This window comes from Trichomycterus rosablanca, chromosome 14, assembly GCF_030014385.1.
Source record: "Trichomycterus rosablanca isolate fTriRos1 chromosome 14, fTriRos1.hap1, whole genome shotgun sequence".
NCBI classification, from domain to species: domain Eukaryota; kingdom Metazoa; phylum Chordata; class Actinopteri; order Siluriformes; family Trichomycteridae; genus Trichomycterus; species Trichomycterus rosablanca.
Window position 1 is genome coordinate 20,849,219 of NC_086001.1, and position 17,528 is coordinate 20,866,746.

General features: G+C 40.4%; 1 long non-coding RNA gene and 2 other non-coding genes across 3 annotated transcripts; 1 reads left to right on the top strand and 2 right to left on the bottom strand.

Annotated features, from left to right (window-relative positions):
- Window positions 1–5,833: 5,833 nt before the first annotated feature.
- trnai-aau (transfer RNA isoleucine (anticodon AAU)) lies at window positions 5,834–5,907 on the bottom strand. Its single transcript has one exon. It is a non-coding gene; the product is annotated as a tRNA-Ile (tRNA).
- A 5,876-nt stretch (window positions 5,908–11,783) lies between these two features.
- Window positions 11,784–11,855, top strand: trnaq-cug (transfer RNA glutamine (anticodon CUG)). Its single transcript has one exon. It is a non-coding gene; the product is annotated as a tRNA-Gln (tRNA).
- A 2,914-nt stretch (window positions 11,856–14,769) lies between these two features.
- On the bottom strand, window positions 14,770–15,496 carry LOC134326917 (uncharacterized). Its single transcript, XR_010014638.1, has 3 exons — window positions 15,410–15,496; window positions 15,193–15,287; window positions 14,770–15,080 (listed from the first exon to the last, which is right to left on the bottom strand). It is a non-coding gene; the product is annotated as an uncharacterized LOC134326917 (long non-coding RNA).
- Window positions 15,497–17,528: the final 2,032 nt, after the last annotated feature.

Below are 17,528 nucleotides of genomic sequence, written 5' to 3' on the forward strand. Positions count from 1 at the left end.
CCCCTACACTCTGAGTCCAGGAAGCTGGCGCCTCGTTTTATTGGACCTTATACCGTCCAAAGGATCATCAGCCCCACTACTGTCCGGCTCAAGTTGCCCAAACATATGCGGATTCATCCTACTTTCCACGTCTCACAGTTGAAACCGGTCAAACCGTCCAATCTGTGTTCCTGCCTTATCTGTCTGGTTCCTGGATCCCAGCCTGCTCTTCGTTCCTGTGTTCCTGCCTTCTCCGCCTGGTTCCTGAATCTCTCATAACCCTGCCTCCTGTGGTTACTGTCAGCCTCCAAGCCCCAAGCGCCGCTACTGGTACCCTCGCTTCCGCCCTCGTTCCCTGGTTCTCTGTCTGGACTGTGGTTCTAAATAAACCTTTTAAACTCTGCTTCAGTGTCTGTGGTTGTGTTCGCATTGTGGTTCCTAATCCAAACCCTCTTAACAGTGTGAGAGTGTAAGGGCACAGGAGAGCAATATTGAGAAGGTGTGAAGAAGAACTTTTAACCAAGGCCTTAATATGAGGTTCAAAGGAGAGGGAAAAGTCAAAAAGTTCCCCTAAGTTGTGAACCACTGGAGATTTTACAGCCACACCATCAAACCAACAAAGTTAAGAGTAAAATCTGAGAAATTTGATAGTTCAGACTTCAGTTTTCTCTTTGCCACTGTTAGAACAGCAATAGATCTTAAAGATCTTAAATTAGCTTTATCTTAAACAAACTAAAACTAGTACAATCCAGTATGATCCTATTAGCCACGTATTACCTTTTACAACCCATGCTGAGATGGAGCATGGAGTCACTCAAGTTCCTGGGCACCACCTTATCCAGGGACCTAAAGTGGGAAAGGAACAAACTCTTTGTCGCCAGGAGGGCTCAGCAGAGAGCACTTGTTTTACACATCGATCATTGAGTCCATCCTCACATCATCCATCCGCCTGGTTTGGTTCCTGTACATCACAGGAACGAGCCAAACTCCAGCGTATAATCAGGACAGCAGAGAGGATCATTAGATGTAGTCTGCCAACGCTTCAAGACATCTACAACAGCGGAGTGCTGAAGCCTCTTTGTCTCCCTCTGCTTGTTGCTGGAGTGTTGATGGTCCAGCTATAAATCTGCAGAAAGCCAATTAATAGTAATTCAGTGAGAGATCGAGAGATCAATTTCAAATTACTGTAAAATTGACCAGTCACATCTTCCCTCCAGTCCTCTACCAGACTGGTTTCAGGATTTGCTGCCGCCACTATGCAAAGCGTTTAAACAGAACTGGGAAAGTCACGTCTCATTACACTAACAAATCAACTTCAGGTGCATTTGAGTTTCATGCTTTTGCTTCGATTCACTTCAGTAAAGATGAACAGAAACAGCTTCTCACTCTACAGCTAATAAAACTATCCGCTGCTAATCAGTTTTAATAGTTTCATTATTTTCGTTCAGTAAAAGTTCTGGATGCTACATACACACACTAACTCTGTATTAAATACACAAACACTCACAATAATAACTTTGCACCTACATAGAAATGTAATATATGACATATCTGCCCCATATCAATAATGGTTTTACCACATATGTAACCTGTAAGGTGATCTATTATTATAACATACATGTATCCTCTGTATATGTGTAGATATAAGTTTATGACATATATAAAATACCCATAGTAAAATGTGTGTATGTACATGTATTAAATATATCTATAGGATTCATTTTTACATGGTTTTATATGTTAAGTCCATATATGTTAGTCTAAATATTTAATTTATATATGCAAATTTATTAACGTAACCGGTACCGTAAAACAGGGTTTAGAAGCTCACAAAAACAAAAGTGTAGACAATGTGATCAGTACCGTAAAACGGGGTTCAGATGCACACTAAAACTTTAAGTGTAGACAATGTGATGAGTACCATAAAACAGAGTTTAGATGCGCATTAAAACTTAGTGTAGACAGTGTAATCACTACCGTAAAACAGAGTTTGCATGCGCACTAAAACTTAGTGTAGACAGTGTAATCACTACCATAAAACAGGGTTTGCATGCGCACTAAAACTTAGTGTAGACAATGTGATCAGTACCGTAAAACAGGGTTAAGATGGGCACTAAAACTTAGCGTAGACAATGTGATGAGTACCGTAAAACAGGGTTTAGATGCGCACTAAAACTTAAAGTGTAGACAATGTGATCAGTACTGTAAAACAGGGTTAAGATGGGCACTAAAACCTAGCGTAGACAATGTGATGAGTACCGTAAAACAGGGTTTAGATGCGCACTAAAACTTAAAGTGTAGACAATGTGATCAGTACTGTAAAACAGGATTTAGATGCACACTAAAACGTAAAGTGTAGACAATGTGACTGGTACCGTAAAACAGGGTTTAGATGCACACTAAAACTTAAAGTGTAGATAATGTGATCAGTACTGTAAAACAGGGTTTAGATACTCACTAAAATTTAAAGTGTAGGCTATGGAGCTAATTTAGTGCCAAAACTTCGCAAATAAACAGAACGTATTCTGTAAATATGGAGTCTGGCTTGACCGCATTAGCAATTCGTGGATACTAGCCAGACTATGGCGTCAGATTAGTGCCAAGAGTCGAGAGCACATTTTATTTGTGCGCGAGCAGGATTTTTTCTGCTCTCGCACGAATTCACCCTGCTCGTTCAAGAATAAATTGTGCTTGCGCACGAAATTGCATGCGCGCGCTCGAAACGCTGCTCTCGTGCTCAAATCGTATGCGCGCACTCAAAGCAAACTGTGCTCACGCTCAAATATTTCCTGCTCGCTCTTATAACTGCACTTGCCCTCGCGCTTGGAGTTTGCACGTTAAAACAGTGCCAAAAGTCGTTGACCAATCAAAATGTGTTTCGGCTTCGACCAACGAGCTCCAACTTCCCCTGCATTTTCATTGGTCGGAGAGAGTGAACCGTTGTGAAGACAAATGGACAATCAACGACCTCAGGTAAGATTAATAATTATTTTATTTTAGACTATTTTTTAATAAAAAAAAAAGTGTTAAAGAGAATGTAAAGTTAACTTTGTGTCATTATGTGAATATAAACTCAATCAAATTTGACTTTGTAAAGCTAGCTAAAGCGGTACCCATAACTTGATAAAACTGCTTTTGTGTATTTTACATGTTAATTAATAAAGTAAAGCCTTTATACAGTAAAGTTAATGTGTTCACGAGTTTAGTGCCACAGTACAAAAATGGGCTATTTTAGTAAATCAAAGTGGGTAGATCTGGAAGCTATAGCCACCTAAATGATATGATGAACTATCTCTAACACGATAGTGAACATTATGTTCACTCTCCCAACCAAGACTAGAATATCAAACATGACACATTAAATAATTTAACTTCAACTCTTTGAAATAAAATGTTTTGCTGTTTTTTTTATTATTACAACAATTTGATAGTTTTTGATATCTTACAGTATGTCATGCTTTTGCTTTATTTACTATTATAAAGTGTGAACATTGCATATTTACCATGCATAATGTAATGTTTTAAATGTAGGTTTCTGAATCATTTGCAGTGCTCGAGAAAAAGCCACATACAATGACAGCGTTCCCCTCCCCCCACCAGAATCCAGCAAGGAAGCAAGTAGTGTTAGAACAACAAGCAGTAAGGTGAAAACATATCTGCAATATCAACAGTATCATAGTACCAACAAGTCTGCATTTAATATGGTGCACTTATTGTGTATTGATATTGTTAACGCTAATGTTTTTATTTAGGCTTTATGTTCAGTGTGTCAAATATATTTTCCATTGGATTATATAGAAATTCATGCCAGCTAGTGTGGAAAAAGATAACAATGTATTTGATATTATCTTTATTTTTATTACTCCTATAATTAAATTATAAGGACAATACTGTCATATTAGGACACCGTTATAATTATTGAGTTAATGCATTAAATATGGACCTTAATTCTAATTCTGCTTTGTTCACCTGCTATAATAACACCAGCTTGTGTGTGTTTAAGCTGTAGTAAAAATATGATTGACTACACTTCTATAAATACATTTGCAGAGTGGTATGTAAATGTACATACCAAGAAACATTGCAATCTATACAAAAGTCAATGCTTATTTTGCTTTTTGGTGTTTCTTTCTGAACAGGCTAATGCAGACTTTACCACCTATGGTTAAGACAGCTGGTTCTCCCTCTCTTTGTCCAAGAACATTCTTTCAATAGCTCAGTATTTGTCTGTGGATATTTGTACTCATTCAATAAATAAGTAAAACAAACTGTGTACTGTTATTTATTTATATGTAATATATATGAGAATAGAGTCAGTACAAGTATCTATGAGAATAGAGTCAGTACAAGTCAGAGTCAGTACAAAAGTTACATTTGCCACATTTGTTCCGGGGTCATGAAAGGGGATGGTGGTTCCAGCCTTCAACAAAGATCTGAAGGTCGGGGAAGAAACACAAGGTGTACCAGAAAGAGATGCAGGGTATTTGCAATGTCCAGCATCTCAACTTGTTCAACATTGTGCAGGATATCATAATATGTGGAGGTCACAGCTGTCCACACATCAACCAACAGCCTTTCAATTCTGTAAGACAAAATAAATTATTTAAAATGTAATACTTTGTTGACTGAATAACATCTGTGAAAAAGTGGTAGCTGTATAGAATTCAAGGACAACAATAGCCTTAAAATGTAGAAACAATAAACAGTGTAGGGAAATATATGTTGAAGAAATGTATAACTTAGACAATCAAGGACATTTGTGCCAGTATGCTCAAATGTGGCCAGTGGGAATCCTAGCATGGATTTAAGTTCAGTCACTTGTGGAACTGTCTGTACTCTGATGGATGACATTCTGGTTTCCACATGTTCACTCACCAACATGTGAATTTGCCTGAGGGCATTTAATATATCTTAAGGAATATAATTTGTTCCCACTAATTAATCAATAATAATCATTTCATGTGTGCAAATGAACTGTAAATAATTCAGATCAATACATAAGGCAGACTGCTTACTACATACTGCTATTTATGCAGCTACCCCTCCAAAGCTTTATGTCTTAGTAAGGCCTAGACAACAAGAAATCTAAGATAATTAGACATAGAGGTTAAAAGATGATTATAGTCAGAATATGCCTGATTGTTAAAGCTTTAACAAATTCTACCCTTTTAAAATGATGATTTGATGTACTCTAAACTAAGTCTAAAATTAAAATAATTAATCATCTTACCTGAGGTCGTTGATTGTCCATTACTCTCTTTACAACGGGAAGTTGGGGCTCATTGGTCGAAGCCGAAAACACATTCTGATTGGTCGACGACTTTTGGCACTGTTTTAACGTGCAAACTCCGAGCGTGAGGACAAGTGCAGTTATGAGAGCGAGCAAGAAATATTTGAGCGCGAGCGCAGTTTGTTTTGAGTGCGCGTATACGATCTGAGCGCGAGAGCAGCGTTTCGAGCGCGCGCGTGCAATTTCGTGCGCGAGCACAACTTATTCGTGAGCGAGCGGGGTGAATTCGTGCGAGAGCTGAGAAAATCCTGCTCGCGCACAAATAAAATGTGCTCTCGACTTTTGGCAATAATCTGACGCCATAGAGAGATCTCAAATAACATGAACCTGAAGGTATGAACTTACATTGTAGAAAAGAAAAACAAGCCAGTAGCAGCAGTGTGCACATTAAACCATTTACAGAAGGGTCATTAAGTTTGGCTAAGTGAAATAATGGCATGTTTCTGACTTGAATGAGAGGGGCAGTAAAAAGATCTCACACTTGTCAGAGACAACGTTTGAAGCCCAGGTTAATAGGATCTGGTAGTTGGAGAAGGCTCATTGGTTTAAGTCCAAAAGTGGGTGTGGCCCGTACGGGGATCGAACCCGCGACCTTGGCGTTATTAGCACCATGCTCTAACCAACTGAGCTAACTGGCCAATTCACGTAGTCACTTTAAATCTTTGTATAACATAATTCTACACTAACTCCATTCAAGCAGCTGAAACTGACTTTAATGATACACATCTAAGAGGTTTTGTAGGTTCTTATATGTGTGAACTATCTAAACTATATATTTCTTAAAGTTCTTGACTGAGCTTAATGCCGCCAACCAGTGACTGGAGCAGATACGACTCAGGTCCTGCATGCAGTAAGTAGTGCTGATACACAGTACCAGCCTGCACACCAGAGAGGCTCCAAACATCAAGTTTTCACTCATTAAATCATGTTTGTGAACTTTGTGGAATGAATGTAGGATTTGTACGTGTAGATTCTGGGTTTTAGGAAGTTTAGCTACTGTTAATATTTTTTCCCAGTTGAACTAAAAACAACCTGAATTGATGTTTTAATTGTTCATTAAGACTTCACTAAGAGTTATTACCATCAAGCAAATGTAAAGCATATTTCTATATGAAGAGCATCTGTTTCCAGATAATCTACACTGAGGTTTAATCGTTTGATCAACAGGCAGGTTGTGCAATAAAAGACACTCGTCCCTGGGTGGGCTCGAACCACCAACCTTTCGGTTAACAGCCGAACGCGCTAACCGATTGTGACACAGACATGCGCACAGCTAACAGCACAGCTGTTTCATTGGACGGTATACAAAAAATCAAATATCTCTCTATACAGGCTCACTGTGGAGGCAAATTGGTGGTTAAGTGGGCGGGTCTAAACTGATGAAGACTGAATGAATGTACCACAATACAGTATAGTTTAGATAGTTCACACATATAAGAACCTACAAAACCTCTTAGATGTGTATTAAGAAAGTCTGAACATAAGAAATGACTAGACAGAGATGTCTGAAGTAAGACTGAGATCTCGGATCATTAAAATAACATGAAACTGCTGCATTTCTGGTGCAATAACAAACAAATTCAGTTTAGGAGTCACTCATTTTTACAGATCTTCACTGTAAGTGTGCAGAATCTCAAATGGTTTTTGTGCTGCTGGTTGAATGGGGTTAGTGTAGAATTATGTACAAAGATCTAAACAGAGAACAGATGAACTGGCCGGTTAGCTCAGTTGGTTAGAGCGCGGTGCTAATAACCCCAAGGTCGCGGTTCGATCCCCGTACGGGCCACACCCTCTTTAATGATTAAAGGTAGCATGGCTGAGAGAGAGTCAGGTGAGCATGTTCTGTGTATCAGGACTTTCTAACCTGAGTAATTTATTCACTGAAAGTAAGAATATCACCCTGTTCTTCTACCATCTTTAATTCTGGCTTCATTTCACATCTCACACGAAGATCTGTTCTGCTCAACAACAGTAAAGCTCTCCATCGTTTCTGTGTGGCAGGTCCATAACTGAAGGGCTGTCAGTGTAGAATCGGGTATGTGGGTATATGACCTGCCTTTGCACATCGGCCGGTTAGCTCAGTTGGTTAAAGTGTGGTGCTAATAATGCCAAGGTCGTGGGTTCAAGCCCCATACGGGTCACACCCCCTATTGGACTTAAACTAACAAACAAGTGAGACTTCTCTAACTAGCAAGTCCTATTGACCTGGGCTTCAAACGTTGTCATTCTGGTAGGACAATAAAATCGATATACTACTTTTTATTCAATGTATTTAACTACATAATGTTGTACAATATTACATGTGTACTTAATACTTGCATACAATAATTTGAATACTTGCATACTTTAATACTTGCTTACTATAATACTTTGCATTAATATATATTGAGCTGCTGTAATAAATGATCTATCTATAGATTCATTTAATTTTATCTGTAATGCTAGTGATGGGCTATCCTAAACTATCTTTAGGAAGGTAGATATATCTAGCTTTGGGGTTGTTGAGGCTAAATATTCATGATTGTTGTAATGTTGCTACACAGTCACATTAGAAATCCCTTTTAAAACTAATGTTTGATATTGCAGGGTCTGATGAAGACACTAAAAATCTTATCCGGTGGAGAGTGGCCAACCAGGCCCTCTTCACTGGAAAACAGAATGCAGCGGTTCAAGGGTTTGAGTAAGTGACTGTTTGTTTGACATAACAAAATTTGTGTTACATCTTATGCATAATAATAATTACAAAGGGTGGTATAAAGACAAGTTTTAGTATTTAAGTTTTGCAAACTTTTTCAAAGCATTAAAAACTTTTAATGACTAAACTTTTTTTGAAGCAGTGTATGCTATACATTAATAACTGTTATGTGCATTATATTGTAGAGCCTTTGTGTTGGAGAACCAAATGCAGGGGAAGGTGACTCCCACTTATGTAAAGAAAAAGTGGGAGAACCTCAAACAAAAATACAAAGTAAGCTTCGTTTGTTGGTAAGATCTTCAGTAAAAATATCAGAAAAGATTTGTAATACAAGTTAAGGTCCATCTACTGTGGTTATGAATCTTGTAGGAACTTAAGTGTCCACCTACTGGGGTAAGTACAGAGGGTGGTGAAGCAACAGCAGCATCCTGGAAATGGTACGTGGATATGGATGAGGCAATAGGTGGGAGACCATCAATTAGCCCACCGACCCTTATTTCCTCATCCGGCCAGGATGCTGCTGAAGCTTCACCATCCTCGAGAAGCATGGAAACCACAGCCAAAAAGAGACGAGGGGAGAAAGATTTAGTAGAGTATCTGAGGGAGATGGAAGAAAGGGAAAATGAGAGGGAGATAGAAGCAGCAGAGAACGAGGAGAGAAGATGGAGAGAGGCTGAGGAGAGGGAGGAAAGAAGAGACACATCAGAGAGAGGAAAAGCGAGAGCGAGAGACGCGAGAGAGAGAGGAGAGGAGAGACCAGGAAGCAAGAATGAGGAAGGAAAGGAGAGATAGGGAGGCGAGAGAGAGAGAGAGAGAGGAAAGGTTTATTAAAATCCTACAGATTCTAATGAAAAAATAAATAATTGAAAATGAAAAAGTGTTGTAGTATTATTGTATGTTGTGAGAAAGAAAATGTGTTGGCAAATAATGGAAATAAAGGATTTTCTTTTTCATTTAACCTTAATTAAAAATAGAAAAAATGTAAAAATTTGAAATTGTAATTAAAAAAATATTCAAGTTTTACTTTTAATTAATGCATAAACTGTTAATGTCAAGAGACAATCAATAACTGTTAACAAAACATTTTTCTAAATATAATCATGCTCATAAAGAGCTGGTATGCTGTGCTGTGGTGCTGAGACAGCTGCAGCCAGATGCTTTCTTCCATCTTCACCTGATGTAATGTCATTAATTACAGGCTCTGGTTGGTCAACATGTACATCTGTTAATTCTGGCTCAATGATGTCTCCATGAGTGATACAGAGGTTGTGGAGCACCGCACAGCATGCAACAACCTCCGGGGCGAAGACAGGGCTCACCTCAAGGGTTCTGCACAGGCTCTTGATAGGGGGTCAGGAGCCGGATGGGTGTATTAATGCAGGGATAACCCCCATCCCCAAAAATTTATCGTCCTGCAGGTGGGTATAAGCCCTCTTTATACACAGGGCTGTTCTTTAGTGCCCTTGCATCATGAATCGACCCAGGGTAACCAACAAAAATGTCTCTGAACTTCCCCAGGTGGTCACAGATGGCTTGAAGCTGAATTGAGTGGAACAGCTTCCTGTTTAGGTAGCACTGTGCGTTGGCAGACAAAGGTTTTATTCGAATGTGGCACCCATCAGTAGCACCAACTGCCACTCTAAAACATTCGGATCCGGCCAAGTGGGCAAACCCAGCTCCTACACACTCTAGTTCATCACCAGTTGGTAGGGTGATGATCCTCCTGACGAGCCCTCTGACAGCCCTACTCATTTTGTGCACAATGTCGTGCACAGACGATTTTCATTGTAGTAGTCTAATCATGGTAATGTAGTATACTGTTGCTAAACAGGTTAGCAGTACTTACATTATCTCTGAGGTAAAAAATCAATAACTTTCTTAGTTCTCTTCTGTGATTTACTACTCTCTGCCGTCTCACTGTGGAGTCGGGATACATGACTATAGATTAATCAGTAAGTGGCGCAAATAAAGACGATAAATACCCAAAATTTTGGCGAGTGGAGCTTGAAATGAGCATGCGGTCTGTAACTATTGTCACTTGACGTTGATGGCGGACGTAGTACGTACGGGTGTTGTGTGCATACTGCACACTTCTGTACTGAAAGTACGTACTTCTTTACCGGCCGAGTGGTGCATACTTCCTCCAATCTAGTACGTACTCAGTAAGTATGCGATTTCGGACACAGCCTAAGTCTGTTTCTGTTTCTGTTGATTATTTTGAACTTAGTTTGTTTGTAAACTGTGAATTAGTTCTTAATCTGGTCGTGATGTTAGTGAATGGTCTGACCGATGAGCTGTCTGTCCTGATACAGTGCTTAAGCCCGGCTAGCTCAGTCAATAAAGCATGAGACTCTTAATCTCAGGGTCGTGGGGTCGAGCCCCAAGTTGGGTTAGTATCTTCATTTAATGTCTACAGAAACCAAAAGGTCATTCTTCCACTTTGGACAGCCAGTCCCCGGTGACTTATCAGGTGGATATTTGTGCTTGTAGGATAAAAGACACTCGTCCCTGGGTGGGCTCAAAACACCAACCTTTCGGTTAACAGCCAAATGCGCTAACCGATTGCACCACAGAGACATGCGCACAGCTGTTTCATTGGACGGTACACATGGGTCACATGACTTGCTAACCTTTACAGCAGGGTAATTAAGTTTGGCAAATTGCAATAATCACATGTTTCTGACCTGAATGAGAGGAGCATTAAAAATAACTCACACTTGTCAGAGACAACGTTTGAAGCCCCGCTCAATAGGAACTGCTAGTTAGAGGAAGAGCACTTGTTTGTTAGTTTAAGTCCTAAAGTGGGTGTGGCTCGCACAGGGCTTTAACCAACGCCCTTGGCGTTATTAGCACCACGTTCAAACCAACTGAGCTAACCAGCCGAGGTGCAAGCACAGGGCATGTACCCACAAACACGATTCTACACTGACAGCCCTTCAGTTATGGACCTGCCACACAGAAACGATGGAGAGCTTTACTGTTGTTGAGCAGAACAGATCTTTGTGTGAGATGACTGAGGTTCATGTATTTTTCTTTTAAGAATAAATAAAAGCTGATGCTTTTAACCTCATACTTTCCTAATACTTTTATTCTACACTGTCTAAATTTCTTTTAGTACACAGTTCAGTTAGCAGCTCCAAAAAATTTTGTTATCACCCATATCCTTTGCTGTGTGCGAGAGGTTTTTAGCTTTTTTTTTTGCCCTGAAATGAGTTTTTGCAACTTGGGATATCTAACATGTTAACTTCCATCTATTCATCCAGCTTAAATACCATAAACACTACATTAAACATGTAGAGTTAATGGTGTAATTATTAACCTTTGTGCTGAATTGTTTATCTTTCGTGCTTCCGTGGTGTAATGGTTAGCACTGTGGACTCTGAATCCAGTGATCTGAGTTCAAATCTCGGTGGAACCTGGCTTTATTTAGGTAAAAACACTGTTATCAATGCTGAGTAGAGAATAAATAGTGTTTTACATATGACTGCTCTATGCCAAATTAGAACACAAAGTGGCAAGTCATTGTTTACTTAGTGCCATTTTCCAACAGTGGAACGTTTTGTTGTGATTTTGATACTTGGGTGGCAATGTTTAACTAAAATTACTTTTAATTACTGACTAAAAACTTCTTCTTTTATTTAGTGTTTAAAACTTCTAAATTACCTCAGTTTTTTCTATTGATTTCAGTCAATTATATCAATCACGTAGTTTAAATAAGTTGAGATGTAAAAGTAAAGTCTAAAGTTGTGTTAATTTTTCTTTTTTGTTTTATTTACTCAGCAAATGGCGAATCATTACGTTTAGTTTTTGTGGTGTCAGGGTTCCATGGTGTAATGGTTAGCACTCTGGACTCTGAATCCAGTGATCTGAGTTCAAATCTCGGTGGGACCTTACTGCTTTTATTTGGGGCCCGGTGTGAGGTCCAAGATTGAGAAACATTAGCAGTTTCAGGATGGTAGCATTCAGCGCATGTGCAGTACAACAGAGCATCACAATTGCTTGTGCTAGTTTAGAGTCACCTTAAATGACATGTTAATTTCCATCCATTCATCCAGCTTGAATATCATAATAGCACTAGTGTTATAGTGTTCCACATGTGACTGCTCCATCCCAAAATATAATCGCTAATCATTGTTTACAGCGCCATCTAACAACCAACTTGCTCTTAAATGACTAATTATTAACTTTTGGGCTTAAGTGTGGTTCCATGGTGTAATGGTTAGCACTCTCGCCTTTGAATCCAGAGATCTAAGTTCAAATCTCAGTGGAACCTGGTTTTATTTAGGTAAAAACACTGTTATCAATGCTGAGTATAGAATAGTGTTCCACATGTGACTGCTCTATGCCAAACTGTAACACTAGAAGGCAAATCATTGTTCACAGCGCCATCTACCGGCCAACTGGGTCCTAAACTTAACTCAGTGCAGTTTAACAGTGGAATAGTTTGTTATTTTGATACTTGGGTGGCAATGTTTTAACTAAAATTACTTTTAATTACTGACTAAAAACTTCTAAATTAGCTCAGAATTATATCAATCACGTAAGTTTAAAAAATCTGAGATGTAAAAGTAAAGTCTGAAGTTGTGTGTGTGTGTGTGTGTGTGTGTGTGTGTGTGTGTATTTTTCTTTTTGGCTTTGACTCTGGATTTGTGTCCAGAGTGCTAACCATTACACCATGGAACCACACAGTGAGGTCTGACTTAAGCCCAAAAGTTAATAATTAGTAATTTAAGAGCAAGTTGGCTGTTAGATGGCGCTGTAAACAATGATTTGCGATTATATTTTGGGATGGAGCAGCACTCCACACTGACAGCCCTTCAGTTATGGAGCTGCCACACAGAAACGATGGAGAGCTTTACTGTTGTTGAGCAGAACAGATCTTTGTGTGAGATGACTGAGGTTCATGTATTTTTCTTTTAAGAATAAATGAAAGCTGATGCTTTTAACCTCCTACTTTCCTAATACTTTTATTCTATACGGTCTAAATTTCTTTTAGTCTTCTGCCATGTGCAGTGCAAGAATTCACTAAATTACACAGCAGTTCTTTTTTTTTTTTTATTGCCATTGATAAAATGGATTGTAAGCATTTATAAAGGTCATGCCACGTTCATTAGGTGAAATAAAGCCAGAATTGAAGATGGCAGAAAAACAGGATGATATTCTTACTTTCATTGATTAAAATACTCAGGTTAGAAAGTCCTGACACGCAGCACATGCTCACCTGACTCTCTCTCAACCATGCTACCTTTAATCATTAAGGTAGGGGTGGCCCATATGGGGATCGAACCCGCAACCTTGGAGTTATTAGCACCACGCACTAACCAACTGAGCTAACCGGCCAGCTAACCTATTCTTCCTTTAGATCTTTGTACATGATTCTACACTAACTCCATTCAACCAGCTGCATGGCAGCACAAAAACCATTTAAGAGTCTGCACACTTACAGTGAAGATTAAAGCAAAACATCACAACGAGAAATCCTGACTTCAATCAATTTCTTTGAGGAATAACAGAAAACTTGAGTGACGTCCCATTCTTAATCCACCGGGTTTAATATGATGTTGGCCACCCTTTGCAGCAATAACAGCTTCAACTCCTCTGAGAGGCTTTCCACAAGGTTTAGGAGTGTGTTTATGGGAATTTTTGACCATTCATCCAGAAGTGCATTTGTGAGGTCAGACACTGATGTTGTACAAGAAGGCCTGGCTCACAGTCTCCGCTCTAATTCATCTCAAGGTGTTCTATCTGGTTGAGACCAGTCAAGTTCTTTCACACCAAACTGCTGATCCACGTCTTTAAGGACTTTGTGCTTTGTGCACTGGTGCGCAGTCATGTTGGAACAGGAAAGGGCCATCCCCAAACTGTTCCCACAAAGTTGGAAGCATGAAATTGTCCAAAATCTCTTGGTATGCTGAAGCATTAAGAGTTTCTCTCACTGGAACTAAGGGGCCAAGCCCAACTCCTGAAAAACACCCCCACACCATAATCCCCCCTCCACCACACTTGTACAAGTACTGTTCTCCTGGCAACCGCCAAACCCAAACTCCATTGAATTGCCAGGTAGAGAAATGTGATTCATCACTCCAGAGAACACGTCTCCACTGCTCTAGAGTCCAGTGGCGGCATGCTTTAGTCCATGCGCTTGGTGATGTAAGGCTTGGATGCAGCTGCTTGGCCATGGAAACCCATTCCATGAAGCTCTACACACTGTTCTTGAGCTCATCTGAAGGCCACATGAAGTTTGGAGGTCTGTAGTGATTGACTCTGCAGAACGTTGGTGACCTCTGTGCATTATGTTCCTCAGCATCCGCTGACCCGCTCTGTCATTTTACGTGGTACCACTTTGTTCCCAAACGCTTCCACTTTGTTAGAATACCACTGACAGTCGACTGTATAATATTTAGTAGTGAGGAAATTTCTCGACTGGACTTGTTGCACAGGTGGCATCACAGTACCACGCTGGAATTCACTGAGCTTCTGAGAGCGACAAGGCGAGGTGCTTGGTTTTATACACCTGTGGCCATGGAAGTGATTGGAACACCTGAATTCAATGATTTGGATGGGTGAGTGAATACTTTTGGCAATATAGTGTATTTTGTAACTGGACCTCGTGTATTATAAAATGGTTGTTAATAGTTTACTGTCTCTTTAGGAGATATGAGTTCATTAAGTTTTAGGGTAACGATCTCAGGCTGCTCTGAGTGAGCTGACAGTAGGTCTGTATCTTCACTGCTGAGTTCAATGTTCTGTAACATGTCGGAAACGTTGTGTTGCTATTGTAAAAATGAACATCCATGCACCTTCATATATTCAGTAAGTTTATTTATTTATTATTTAATGTTATAAGATTTTGATGCTTGTTGATCCTGGTCATCCATGTTCTACACTTCTCATACAGCTGTGTGAATCAACAAGGGCGGCACCTCAGTGGAGTTCCTCTAACCAGTCACACACAGATACCCAAAATGCATCGTTCTGGTAAAAGAAGAGAGAGAGAGCGGATGGGTTAGAGAGAAACATCTGCAACAATCACTGAAATGTGAAATTGAGATGTAACGTGTCCTGATTGGACGGCTCCACCATCGTCCTTCCTTGATGCGCCGACGACGTCTCCTGCTAAATAAAACAAGAAGAGGTGTAAGAACATTCCAGAAGCTGTAGTGTTTGGACAGATGAGCATGTGGAGCAGCGTTTATCAGGTAAAATACACTGATTGTGGGAATGTTACCTGGATTTCTTACACATCCGCTCAGCTACACACTGGACTACTGCGCTGCTTCCTTCTCAAGAGCAAAAGATACGTGTGGTCTGATCAAACTTCCACTGCACACACACACACACACACACACACATCTCTATTAGACGGAGCACAAGAACCTCAATATTAATAAATATGTGTCTACATTTCAGCATGTGTTGATGCAGATAGAAGTACTAAAATGTACCTCAGACACCAGCTGCTTGGTGCTTTGGTTGGACTGTCTGAACATCACAGCCATCTCGGTGATGCTCTCCTCATCTAGATGATCCAGCTGAGACACAAACACACACACACACAAATATATGAGTATGTGAGATAATAAAGATACAATCTTCTGTACGGTGGATCTCCATCATGTCACTGTACTATGTCTAGGGTGGATGTTGTACCTGGCATGTGCTGTGCCATTCCACAGGGCTGCTGTACCCCTTCATTACCCACTCATGATCCAGCAGATGCTCCACCTTTATGCGCCGCTCTGGAACCACCTACAGGACAAGATACAAGAACTTCAGGTGATGAAGCCCACAGAGAAACACACACCCACTTTGCTCACATTAAACACACCATAAACACACACCTGCAGCATTTCCTTAATCAGCAGTACAGAACCAGGAGACAGCCAGTCAGGAGTGTCATAATGTCCTTTCTGAGGAAACACAGAGCAAAACTATCACATCTGATCAAAGAACATCACCACAAGCCATTACTGTTACTTTTACTGTATGTTTAACATGCTGCTGAGCATTAAATAATGGATTCTGTTTCATAATCGTAACAAGACGTGTATGCCAATGGTGTTTCATTGTAGTTCCAGAACTTACAGTGATTTGTTCATGGAGCTCCTCAAAGTCGTCACCGCCGAACGGGAAATAGCCACACAGCATGACATATAGGACAACACCCAGGCTCCAAACATCTGCCTAAACACACACACACACACACACATTCATTGTCTTTTTTTAACCATGCTTTACCCTGGTCAGTCCCCTCATCCAGACCTCATAGAATAACTCATGAATGGGGCTACAGAGGGGACTGAACACCTTGGATTTAGAGACTTTTCAATTGAAGTTTATCAGGAATAACCTGGGGACACACCCCACACACACCTACCTCTGCACCATGATAGGGTTTATCATCAATGATTTCTGGTGCCATGTAGGGAGGGGTTCCACAGCCCTCAATCAGAGCAGTACCCAATCCACCCTACAACAAAACAGATTTCTATCAACCGAAGGTCCAACTGTTGACTCGCATCTGCAACACAACACACAAACTGAACCAGCATGGCTCTGTGATGTCCTGTCCTAACTGATCACTGAAACTAATTATGGACACCATGTGTGCAAGGCTTTAGCATGATGGATGGGGGTAAGCACACCACCTTACTAGACTCTCTGAATGGCACGCTTGATTTAAGTATACACTACAGTCTTGGGAGAGACACGAACCTCTGGTTTGGCACAGAGACCAAAGTCGATGAGCTTGATGTTGTTCTTCTCATCCAGCATCATGTTTTCCTGAGAGTCAAAATAAAACACGTCATGTCCAAGCACTAACAAAGAAAGCGCACATAGTATAAGTGGAAATCGTTTGGCTGACGCACTGGCTTAAGGTCACGGTGGGCGTATCCCTGGCTGTGGACGTAGGCCAGCGCCGAGACGATCTGACGGAAGATCCTGCGCGTCTCCTCCTCCGACAACCTGTCGTTATTATCGATGTGGTCAAACAGATTTCCACCCGGACAAAACTGGAGGAGAGAGCAAGTCAAGTGAGCAGCAAATCATCGTAAATCCAGAGATTGAATCAAATCTGATAGTTTCCAACCACTGATAGTACCTCAAGCACCATGTAGATCTGGTCAGCAGTCTCCATGACTTGGTACAAGCGGCACACGTGCTGATGATTGAGGTTCTTCAGGGCTTCAATCTCTATCCTCAAATCAGACAACTCATCCTGCAATGGGGATTAAACCGGAACAGTTTTATGACTTTTCAGATCAGAATTAGGAGAACCAAACATTTGGAAACTGAGACACGTCCATCTTTAACAGACGGTTTTGCTGAAACTAACCCCGAGCTCTTTCTTCTCCAGGATCTTGATGGTTACTGGCTCTTGAGTCTGAATGTGCCTGCCTAGCTTGACCGTCGCATAACCACCTGAAGAACGATTGAATTAAAAAAAATATTAAGTCAGGTTTTAAAAGATGCACATCTGTGTTACACAAAGGCAGAAAGACGACTGAAAGTGGTACCAGTTACCTGATCCAATGGTTTTGTAAACCTCATAGCACTTGTGCA